Raw genomic sequence first — 10,767 nt, forward strand, 5'->3', positions numbered from 1 at the left:
GTTCCTGACTCCTCCGTTTCCCAGGACCGTCACAGGGGCTTGGAGTGTCCGGCTTCCATACCTGACTCCCCAGCTCCCAGGCCTGTTGCTCTGGTGGCAGCACAGGGGCCCCGTGAGAACCAGCTCCAGTAGCTGACTCTGCTGCTGTCTGGTGTTTCAGCATCGGTCACAATCTCTGGTCTTTTAATTTCATATATGCTGGGTAACCGATGGTTTATTGTGCTGTTTCTCTATAGATCTGCCAGGATTTTCACCCATGAGTACAGGAGCTAGTATCAGCTCCATCTTACTCCGTCGCCATCTTCCCAGCATTCTTTCATAGTAACTTCTTACAATGCTTTGTATGTCTATGGTATCAGTTGTAATCTGTCCCCTTTCATTTCTGATTGTGGCTATTTAGGTCCTTTCTCTTTTTTCATTGATTAGTCCGCTTAAAGGCTCATCAATTTTGTTTATTTTTTCAAAGAACCACCTCCTAGATTTATTAATCCTTATAGTTGTGCTTATAATTTCTATGTCATTTATTTCTGCTCTGATCTTGGTTAAATCTTTACTTCTACTTGCTCTGGGTTGTCTTCATTGTTGTTCTTAGAGTTTTTGTAGGTGTGCAGTTATGTTGTTTAGTTGAAATGATTTTATGTTTGTTAGGTAGGCCTGTATCACTATGAACTTTCTTTTCAGGACATACTGTACTGTGTCCCACAAGTTTTAGGTTGTTGTGAGTTCATTTTCATTTGTTTCCAGAAACTTTTTGATTTCTTCCTTCATCTCATTCTAGACCCATTCATTAATAACATGCTATTCAATCTCCATGACTTTGAGTGTCTTTGAGTTTTGTCCTTGAGGTTGGTTTCTAGTTTCAGACCCTTGTGGTCAGAGAAAGTGTGTGATACAATTTCAATTTTCATAAATCTGTTGAGGCTTCTTTTGTGTCTTATTATGTAGTCTATCTTTCAAAATGTTCCATGTGCCTTTGAAAAGAATGTGTATTTTGTTTCTTTGGGATGAAAGTCTCTACATATTGGTTAAGTTCATTTGGTCTAGGACAATGCTCAATGCTGAAATATCTTTGTTGATATTTTGTTTGGAAGATGTATCCATTGTTGACATTCAGGTGTTTGAATCCCCTACTATGATTGTGTTGCTGTCAATATGTTTCTTGAAGTCCTCCAAGATTTTCTTTATATATTTGGGAGCTCTTATATTGGGTGCATATATATTTACAATGTTTATGTCTTCTTGACGGATTCTGCTCTCTAGTATTTTGCAGTGACCTGCTGGGTTTCTTTTCATGTCCTTTTTTGTAGTTTATTTTGTCTGAGATGACAATTGCTCCTCCAGCATTTTTTTTCCTGTGTGTTTGCTTGTAAAGTTTGTTTCCAGCCCTTCACTTTCAGTCTGCATTAGTTCTTTGTCCTGAGGTGAGTCCTTTGTAGGCAGCATATGCGTGGGTCATACTTTCTTATCCATTCAACTATTCTGTGACTTTTAATTGGAGCATTTAATCTTTTTATGTTTAAGGTTATTATTGGTAGGTACTTACTCACTGCCATTTTTTTGTACTTACGTTCCTCTCTCTCTGGCTCTTTTCCTTTTCTCAAAGCAGTCCCTTTAGCATCTCTTGCAGAGCTTGTTTGGTGGAGGTGGATTTTTTTTAGACTTCTTTTGTCACGAAAGCTCCTTATTTGGCCTTCCATTTTAATTGAGAACCTTGGTGGGTAACATAGCCATGGTTGCAGGCCTGTGATTTTCATTATTTGGAATATTTCTTGTCATTCTCTTTGGACTTGGAGTGTTTCCTTTGAGAAGTCAGCTGCTAGTCTTATCAGGGCTCCCTTGTATGTGACTTCTTGTTTCTCCCTTGCTGCTTTTATGATTTTCTGTTTGTTTTAGAATTTTGGCATTTTTAACTGTGGTGTGTCTTGGGGTGGGCCTCTTTGGGTTCCTCTTGACTGAAACTCTCTGTGTTTTCTGGAGTTGTGTGAATTTTTCTCCCAACAAATTGGGGAAGTTATCTATTATTACTTTTTCAAGCAGGTTTTCAATCCTTTGGTCTTCTTTTGTTCCTTCTGGTATCCCTATTATATGGCTATTATTCTATTTCATGTTGTCCTGCACTTCCCTTACCACCTCATCATTCTTTCTTAATCTTTTGCTTTTCTTGCTCTATCTAGGGTTTTTGTTTGTTTGTTTGTTTGTTTTTTACCTTGTCCTCCAGCTCAGTGATTTGGCCCCTGGCTTCATGAAGCCTGCTTGCAATTTCTTCTAGTGTGTATTTTATTTCTGCGATTTTATAGTTCACTTTTCCTGGTTTTTGTTTATAGTTTTTATTTTCTTTTTCATGCTGATATAGTTCTCACTCAGTCCCTTGTAGTTTTATGTGAGTTCCTTTAGCATCTTTATCAACATTATTTTGAATTCTATATCTGATAGTTCTGTTACCTCCATTTCATGTAGCTCTTTGAGTTGGGAATCTTCTACTCCTTTTGTTTGAATATTTTCTTTTTGTCTCCCCATTTTAGGTGACTCTTTCTGTTTCTGTGCTTCCTGATGTTTAGCTTTACTAGCTAGCTGTCTTTGTAGGGTGAACTTCTATGGTAGGAATTCTGTGAGGTTCAGTGGTGTGGTCTCTTTGATCTCCTGGGCTGGATGCTGTAGGTTTGCCCTTTCATCTGTTTGTGTGGGCTTTCTTGTTGTAGGTGGGTTTTTATGTTTTGGCAATTCCTTTGCTGATGGTTTCTCTCCTCTAGCAGGTATACTGATGTTCGTAGCTCCCACCTATTCTTGCATGTGATCAGTGGCAGGGGTTAGGCAAAATGAATTAAGAGAGCAGGAGAGTATTTGATGGGGTTTAAAGTACCAGCAAGTACTCGCTTCCAGGACCTTCTGCCAGAAGGAGGTTCCCGGGCGTGAGGACTGCGAGGAGAAGTTGCTGACCCCCGGCAGGGCTGCAGGACGAAGGCAGAGTATAAGCACAGGTGACACCGTCTCAGGGGGAGCTGAGACTAGGGAGGCTGGGGGGGGGACTACGGGTCCACCCCAGGTAGAAAGAGCGCTTTGAGAGGGCAAGGCAGGAAATGAGGCAGGGCTGCCAGTGAGGGAGGGGACGGGGCCCGCAAACCTCCATCACTTGCAGGAACACTCCAGGCCCGGTCTGACAGGACAAGATGAGCGGGGGACTCAAATCACAGCAGGGTCCCCAGCCGCCACCACACCCACCACCATACCCACCGCAATTCACTCAGGAGAAGGTTCAGAAGGAGCTCTGACCAGGCCACCCAGGCAGGTACCAGAGCCTTGAGGGCAGGAGAACGAGACTGAGGGCTCAGTGCGCGGGGAAAACCCGCAGCAGGATGTCACCCGGAGGGGGTGGCAGTCACAGGTCCAGGCTCCAGAGAGATTTCTGCAGCGAGGAGGCTGCGGGGGCCCAACCTGTGGACGTGCCGTTACCACGTGGCACTGTGCCCCAGCGGCTGGCGTGGGGACTGGTCACAGGTCACTGTGTCCCTCCCCCGCACGCCTCTGGGACTGGCAAGGTAGACAGACAGGTCAACAGCAGGGGAGTCAAGGACACAGGCGAGACCAGACCAGGCGAGGCAGGCAGGGCAGCGTGAGTGAGGGGGGGAGGGAAGTCGGGGCACAGGCAGGGTGCACGTGGCAGCCTGGCGGCAATCCGGGAGGGGCGCTGGCCTCCGGAGCCTGTGGCCAAGGCGTGGCCGCGGGTGGTGACAGAGCGGGGATCGGTGCCGCCTTACTCGGATTGGAGACCAGCCAGGTCTCTAGTGGTGGTGACGTGCATGCCAGCCACCGGAGGCCGGGCGCCAGGAGGTGCTCAGAGTGACGTGACACGGTCCGGTGTGACAGTGAGGACAGTGAAGCCGTCCGGCCTTTCTGGACATCTCGGCTGGAGCCGCGGGGAGCAGAGCACCCAGCAGGTCTCTGTCTCTTTACTTTCTGGAAGGAGTCGACACAATCTCTGCTCTCTGGACCTTTAGAATCCTCAAGACGACAAGAAATGGTGCTACCCAGCTCATGCCTGGGCCTTGGACCCTGGACTTCTTCAAGTCCTTCTAGCTCTGACTCAAGAAAATGCTGCACATGGAACCACCACACCCCCCGACTCAGGAATCGGCTCCAGAAGGTTGAGTCAAAGGACAGAGACCGCGCCCAGCACCACCTGAAGGGAGCGGCCCCGCGGCCGCAACACCGCCTCCACAGCCGCCCCTGCCCACCGCACTCCCCCCCACCACCTCCTCTTCAGACTTTTCTCGTCTCTTCATTTCTTCCTTTCTCTTCTCTGTCCCTTGCTCAGCGGGCTCAAGCCCCCGGGACTCTGCTCCCCCCACCCCCGATTCAATTTGCACTATTAAGTCGTTCGCACTGGTTGGGGTCCCGGACAGGGCCTCGAGTTCCCTGAGCGTATGCGTGAGCCAACTGCCGAGTGTGCCCGGCCCCTCTGGCCGGTGCCGCCCCCGCGACCCCCCACCATCCACCCTCTGGGGGTGACCGGGGCCGGTAGAGTGTGTGGGGCCCTGCCTGCCCCCGGCCTAGTCTGGGAGCTCTGAACACCAAGAGCAACGTGAAGCATTCCACGGTCCATCTTGCGTGTGTCCCTCCTCACCAGGGCTTTACCAGAAGCTCTGGACTCATCAATAAATCCGTTACAGAAAAAAAAAAAAGTACCAGCAAGTAGAGTAGATATAGGAGATTCTTAGGATAAGTGTAACATTAACCGTGATATTTCACTCAACTAGCTACGTTTTACAAAAGGTGAAAGAAAGATTGGATATTGTTAGAGGGGCGGATAATTATGAGCTGAACCCAGGAAACAGAGCAAGGTTAGGTGATAAAGTATATTGAGAGTAAAAGATAGAAAGTAGTTTTAGTGTGAGAGGTAACAGAGTTCACCACAGCAATAATAATACTCAAGATTGAAGTGAAGTTGGCCAAGACCTGGGAGGATTGCTGTGTAATATGTACTCTTGTATAGAACAACAGTTATGTACAATAGTACTGGAATAACAATAATATGACAAGAAATATATGATTTGGATAACCAGAAAAGAAAGTACCTGATTAAGCATTGTGTGGTATTGGAACACAGGTGAAGTGAAAGAAGGAGAATTAAAGAAATAATTAAAGCGACGATAAAGGAAGAATAAGGAAAATCAGTCAAACAATACAATTAAACTGAGAAAGAAAATGTAGAAAACTAACCATAATAAAGAGAAATGAAAAAAGTAGTAAAAGTGTTAAAAATAAAAAAAACATAATAATAATAATAATAATAATAATAATAATACACATAAACAATAAAATTCCAGCTCAATGGGATAGCAAAGTGACATTTGTCTCAGTTTTGGGGATTAACCTTGTTCTCCCACTTTTTTTGAGATTTTGATAGAAATTTTATTAAATCTGTATAGAAAATTTTTTAATCTTTTTTTCTTTTTTAAAAAATTTATTTAATTTTTGTTCAAGTACAGTTTTCTGTTTTTTACTCTCATCCCAGCCCCTCCCCCCAGTGCTCCTCACCTCTCTCACATATCCACCCCCCTTAGTTGTTGTCTATGTGTTCTTTATCCTACTTCCTGTAAATCCTTCTTCTTTTTCCCCTTAAATTCCCTCCCCTCTCTCTTCTGGTCATTTTCCCCCTGTTCTCTATTTTTGTGTTTTTGCTTTTATTTTGCTTGCTTGTTTGTTTTGTTGTTTAGCTTTCTGTTAAAGGTGAGATCATATGGTATTTGTCTTTCAGCACCTGGCTTATTTCACTCAGCATAATGCTCTCCAGTTCCATCCATGTTGTTGCAAGGGTAGGAACTCCTTCTGTGTTTCTGCTGCATAGAATTCCATTGTGTATATGTATCATAATTTTTTGATCCATTCATTTACTAATGGGCACCTAGGTTGCTTCCAACTCTTGGCTATTGTGCTTCTATGAACATTGTGGTGCATAGGTTCTTTTGGATTGGTGTTTTAGGATTTTTAGGATATAATCCTAGTAGTGGAATTGGTGGATCAAAAGGCAGGTCCATTTTTAGTTTTTTTTATTTTTTATTTTTATTTTTTAATTTATTTATTTTTTTGAATTGATTATGCTGTTACAGTTGTTCTATTCCCCCCTTCATTCCCCTCCACCCTGCCCCCCCAACCCCACCATTCCCCCCCTTTAGTTTATGTCCATGTGTCTCAAGTCCTTTAGGTTCTATATTTCCCATACTATTCTTGCCCCCCCCATCTATTTTCTATCTACTGTCTATGCTACTTGTTTTCTGTACCTTCTCCCCCCTTCTCCTCCTCCCACTCCCCTGTTGCTAACCCTCTTTGAGATCTTCATTTCTATGTTTCCACTCCTGATCTAGCTGTCCTTTTAGTTTGCTTTCGTTTTAGGTGTGGTTGTTAATAACTGTGAGTTTGTTGTCCTTTCACTGTTCATGTTTCTTTAACTTCTTTTTCTTAGATAAGTCCCTTTAACATTTCATATAATAAGCGCTTGGTGATGATGAACTCCTTGAATTTGGTCTTATCTGAGAAGCACTTTATCTGTCCTTCCATTCTAAATGAAAGTTTTGCTGGGTAGAGCAATCTTGGTTGTAGGTCTTTAGATTTCATGACTTGGAATATTTCTTTCCAGCCCCTTCTTGCCTGTAAGGTCTCTTTTGAGAAATCTGCTGACAGCCTGATGGGGACTCCTTTGTAGGTGATTGTCCCCTTAGCTCTTGCTGCTTCCAGAATTCTCTCCTTCATTTTAATTTTGGCTAATGTAATTATGATATGCCTTGGTGTGTTTCTTCTTGAGTCCAACTTTTTTGGTACTCTCTGGGCTTCTTGGATTTCTTGGAATTCTATTTCCTTTGCCAGATTGGGGAAATTTTCTTTTATTATTTGTTCAAATAGTTTTTCCACTGGTGGCTGTGCCTTTCCCCCTTCTGGTACCCCTATAATTCGGATGTTGGGGCGTTTAAAGATGTCCTGGAGGTTCCTAAGACTCTCCTCATTTCTTTGAATTCTTGCTTCTTGACTCTTTTCTGTTTGGCCATTATTTGGTTTCTTCTGGTCCTCTCCATTGATTTGAGTCCCAGTTTCCTTTTCATCTCTATGGGTTTCCTGTGGAATTCCATTAATTTCCCTTAATTTAGCCTTCATATGTTTCTCTAATTTGTGGCTATAATCCACCAGATCTGTGAGGAAGCTGATGACCAGTGTTTTAAACTGTGCGTCTGAGAGTTTTGCTATTTCTTCGTCACTTAGATTTATCTCTGGGGCTTTGAGTTCTCCCTGCGACATTTTTGGTCTGTTCTGGCCCTTTAAGTGGGAGAAGTGGCGCCTTGGAGTCCCAGGTCGCTGGGTTGTGACGCTGTATGTGGGGGCGTGGTCAGAGCGGGGAAATGGCGGCGCCCTCTATTGCCGCCCCGGCCGCCGTCTATCTCCGCTGCCACCGCCGGTCCAACCGCTCACTCCCTCACTCGCGCGCAATTAGGCAACCACAGTCAACATGCTGCACCGCCTCCCCACTGTCTCCTCTGCAGTCTCTCACCCGGTGGGTTGCTCGGTCGCTCACTAGGTCCAATCCTGGGTTTGGAACCCGTGCGACTGGATTCGCGCATCTGGATTCCGCGCCCGGGTCCGATCGAGCCCTCCTTTGTAACTCCTCACCTGACGCTGGTTTCGCCCCTTACCGGTCGGGCTGAAGAATTTGTTGTTAGCGGACTTCCGAAAAGTTCAGTTTTCCGTTTTCTGGTTGTGTTTTCTGATGCTAATATTTAGTTGTCCCTAAACTTGGTTGTGTGAGGAGGCACGGCACATCCACCTAAACCTCCATCTTGGCGGAAGTCCAGTTTTTTTTAGAAAATTCCATACTGTTTTCCATAATGGTTGTACCAGTCTGTAATCCCACCAACAATGGATTCGGGTCCCCTCTTCTCTACAACTTCTCCAACACATTTTGTTTGTTGCTTTGTTTATGAATGCCATGTTGACTGGTGTAAAGTGGTATCTCATTGTGGTTTTGCTTTTTATTTTATTTTATTTTTTAAAATTTTATTTAGTTATTTTTCAAGTACAGTTTTTTGTCTATTTCTTCCATCCCAGTCCCACCCCACGCCCTGTGCTCCCCACCTCCCTCCCATTTCCACCCCCCTTAGTTCTCATCCCTGTGTCCTTCCTATTTGTTCCTCCAAATCCCTCCTCCATTTTCCCCTTAAATTCCCTCCCCTTTCCCCTCTGGTCATTGTCCCCTTGTTCTCTATTTCAGTGTCTTTTTTTTTTTACTTGCTAATATGTCTTTTATTATACAAAATTTCTCAGTGAGTATTCATTCCTGAGTATTTATGAATAGTTTTAAATGTTTCTTAAAGAGAGATAAACAAGTGATTATTGAAATTGAGTCTACACCTCTTGTTCCCACTTCTCTATCTGATATAATTACAATAAGTCTGAGTTGTGCATATCTGAACATCTTCTGGCTTTCATTTTCAAGCAATCAATTAGCATTTCTCACCCCCACTCAGACCATAATTTAGAAGGTTCTTTGCAGTGACACTTGGTGCAGTTTAATTATAGTGTTCTTCAATCCATAAAGCTATTTAAAGAATGATGAAAGCTTTGCATTTTCAATCTTTTCTTTTCTTTTTTTTAAAGTTATTTTTCAAGTACAGTTTTATGCCCATTTCTCCCATCCCAGCCCCTCCCTACCCCGTGTTCCCCACATCCCTCCGATTTCCACCCCCCTTAGTTCTCATCCTGATGTCCTTCCTATTTGTTCCTCCAATCCCTCCCATTTTTTCCCTTTAAATTCCCTTCCCTCTCCCATCTGGTCACTGTCCTCTTGTTCTCTATTTCAGTGTATTTGTTTTTATTCTGCTTCCTTGTTTGTTTTTTTTGTTTAGCTTCCTGTTAAAGGTGAGATCATATGGTATTTATCTTTCAGCACCTGGCCTATTTCACTCAGCATAATGCTTTCCAGTTCCATCCATGTTGTTGCAAAGGGTAGTAGCTCCTTCTGTCTCTCTGCAGCATAGAATTCCATTGTGTATATGTACCACAATTTTTTGATCCATTCATTTACTGATGGGCAGCTAGGTTGCTTCCAACTCTTGGCTATTGTAAATTGTGCTGCTATGAACATTGTGGTGCATAGGTTCTTTGAAATTGATGTTTTAAGATTCTTAGGATATAATCCCAGCAGTGGAATTGCTGGGTCAAAAGGCAGGTCGATTTTTATTTTTCTGAGAAAATTCCATACTGTTTTCCATAATGGTTGTACCAGTCTGCAATCCCACCAACAGTGAACTAAGGACCCCTTTTCCCCACAACCTCTCCAACATTTGTTGTTTGTTGCTTTGTTTCTGATAGCCATCCTGGCTGGTGTAAAGTGGTATCTCATTGTGGTTTTAATTTGCATCTCTCTGATAGCTAATGATATTGAGCATCTCTTCATGTGTCTCTGGATGCTCTGTATGTCCTCCTTGGAGAAGTGTTTCTTCATGTCCTTTTCCCATTTTTTAACTGGGTTAGTTATCTTAGAGTGGAGTCGTGTAAGTTCTTTGTATATTTTGGAGCTTAAACCTTTGTCTGAGGTATCATTGGCAAATATGTTTTCCCATACAGTTGGTTGTCTTTTTAATTTAATACTGTTCTCTTTAGCCATGCAGAAGCTTTTTATTTTGATGAGATCCCATTTGTTTATTCTTTCCTTTATATTCCTTGCTCTAGGGGACATATCAGTAAAAATCTTGCTGCATGAAATATCTGAGATTTTGCTGCTAATATTCTCCTCTAGGACTTCAGTGGTGTCACGGCTTATATTTAAGTCTTTTATCCATCTTGAATTTATTTTGGTATATGATGTAATTTGGTGCTCAAGTTTCATTTTTTTCCACGTAGCTGTCCAGTTCTCCCAGCACCAGTTGTTGAAGAGGCTATGTTTACTCCATTTTATGTTACTGCCCCTTTTGTCAAATATTAATTGACTGTAGAGAGTTGGGTTTATTTTGGGGCTCTCTGTTCTGTTCCATTGGTCTGTGCGCCTGTTTTTATGCCAGTACCAGGCTGTTTTGATTACAGTGGCCTTGTAATACAGTTTGATATCAGGTATTGTGATCCCTCCTACTTTGTTCTTCTTTCTCAAAAGTGAAGCTGCTATTCGGGATCGTTTATGGTTCCATATAAATTTTCGAAGTGTTTGTTCTATGTCTGTGAAATATGCTATTGGTACTTTACTAGGTATTGCATTGAATCTGTATATTGCTTTGGGTAGTACGGACATTTCGATGATGTTAATTCTTTCAATTCATAATCATGGTATATGTTTCCATTTGTTTGTGTCTTCTCTGATTTCGTTCTTCAGTGCTGTGTAGTTTTCTGCATACAGGTCTTTAACTCTTTAGTTAGGTTTATTCCCAGATATTTTATTTTTGTTTTTGCTACATTGAATGGGTTTTTTTCCTTGATTTCTGCTTTTGCTGATTCATTGTTGGTATACAAAAATGCCTTTGATTTCCAGATATTGACTTTGTAACCCACTGTTTTGCCAAACTCATTAATTAGTTTGAGCAGTTTTTGGGTAGAGTCTATAGGATTTTCCATGTACACTATAATGTCATCTGCAAACAGTGACAGTTTTGCTTCCTCCTTTCCTATTTGGATGCCTTTTATTTCCTTTTCTTGCCTGATTGCATGGCTAAAACTTCCAGTACTATATTGAATAGAAGTGGTGAAAGTGGACATCCTTGTCTTGTTCCTGATCTTAGTGGAAAAGCTTTTAGT

The sequence above is a fragment of the Artibeus jamaicensis genome, unplaced genomic scaffold, assembly GCF_021234435.1.
Source record: "Artibeus jamaicensis isolate MK-2021 breed Jamaican fruit bat unplaced genomic scaffold, CSHL_Jam_final contig_762, whole genome shotgun sequence".
NCBI lineage: Eukaryota > Metazoa > Chordata > Mammalia > Chiroptera > Phyllostomidae > Artibeus > Artibeus jamaicensis.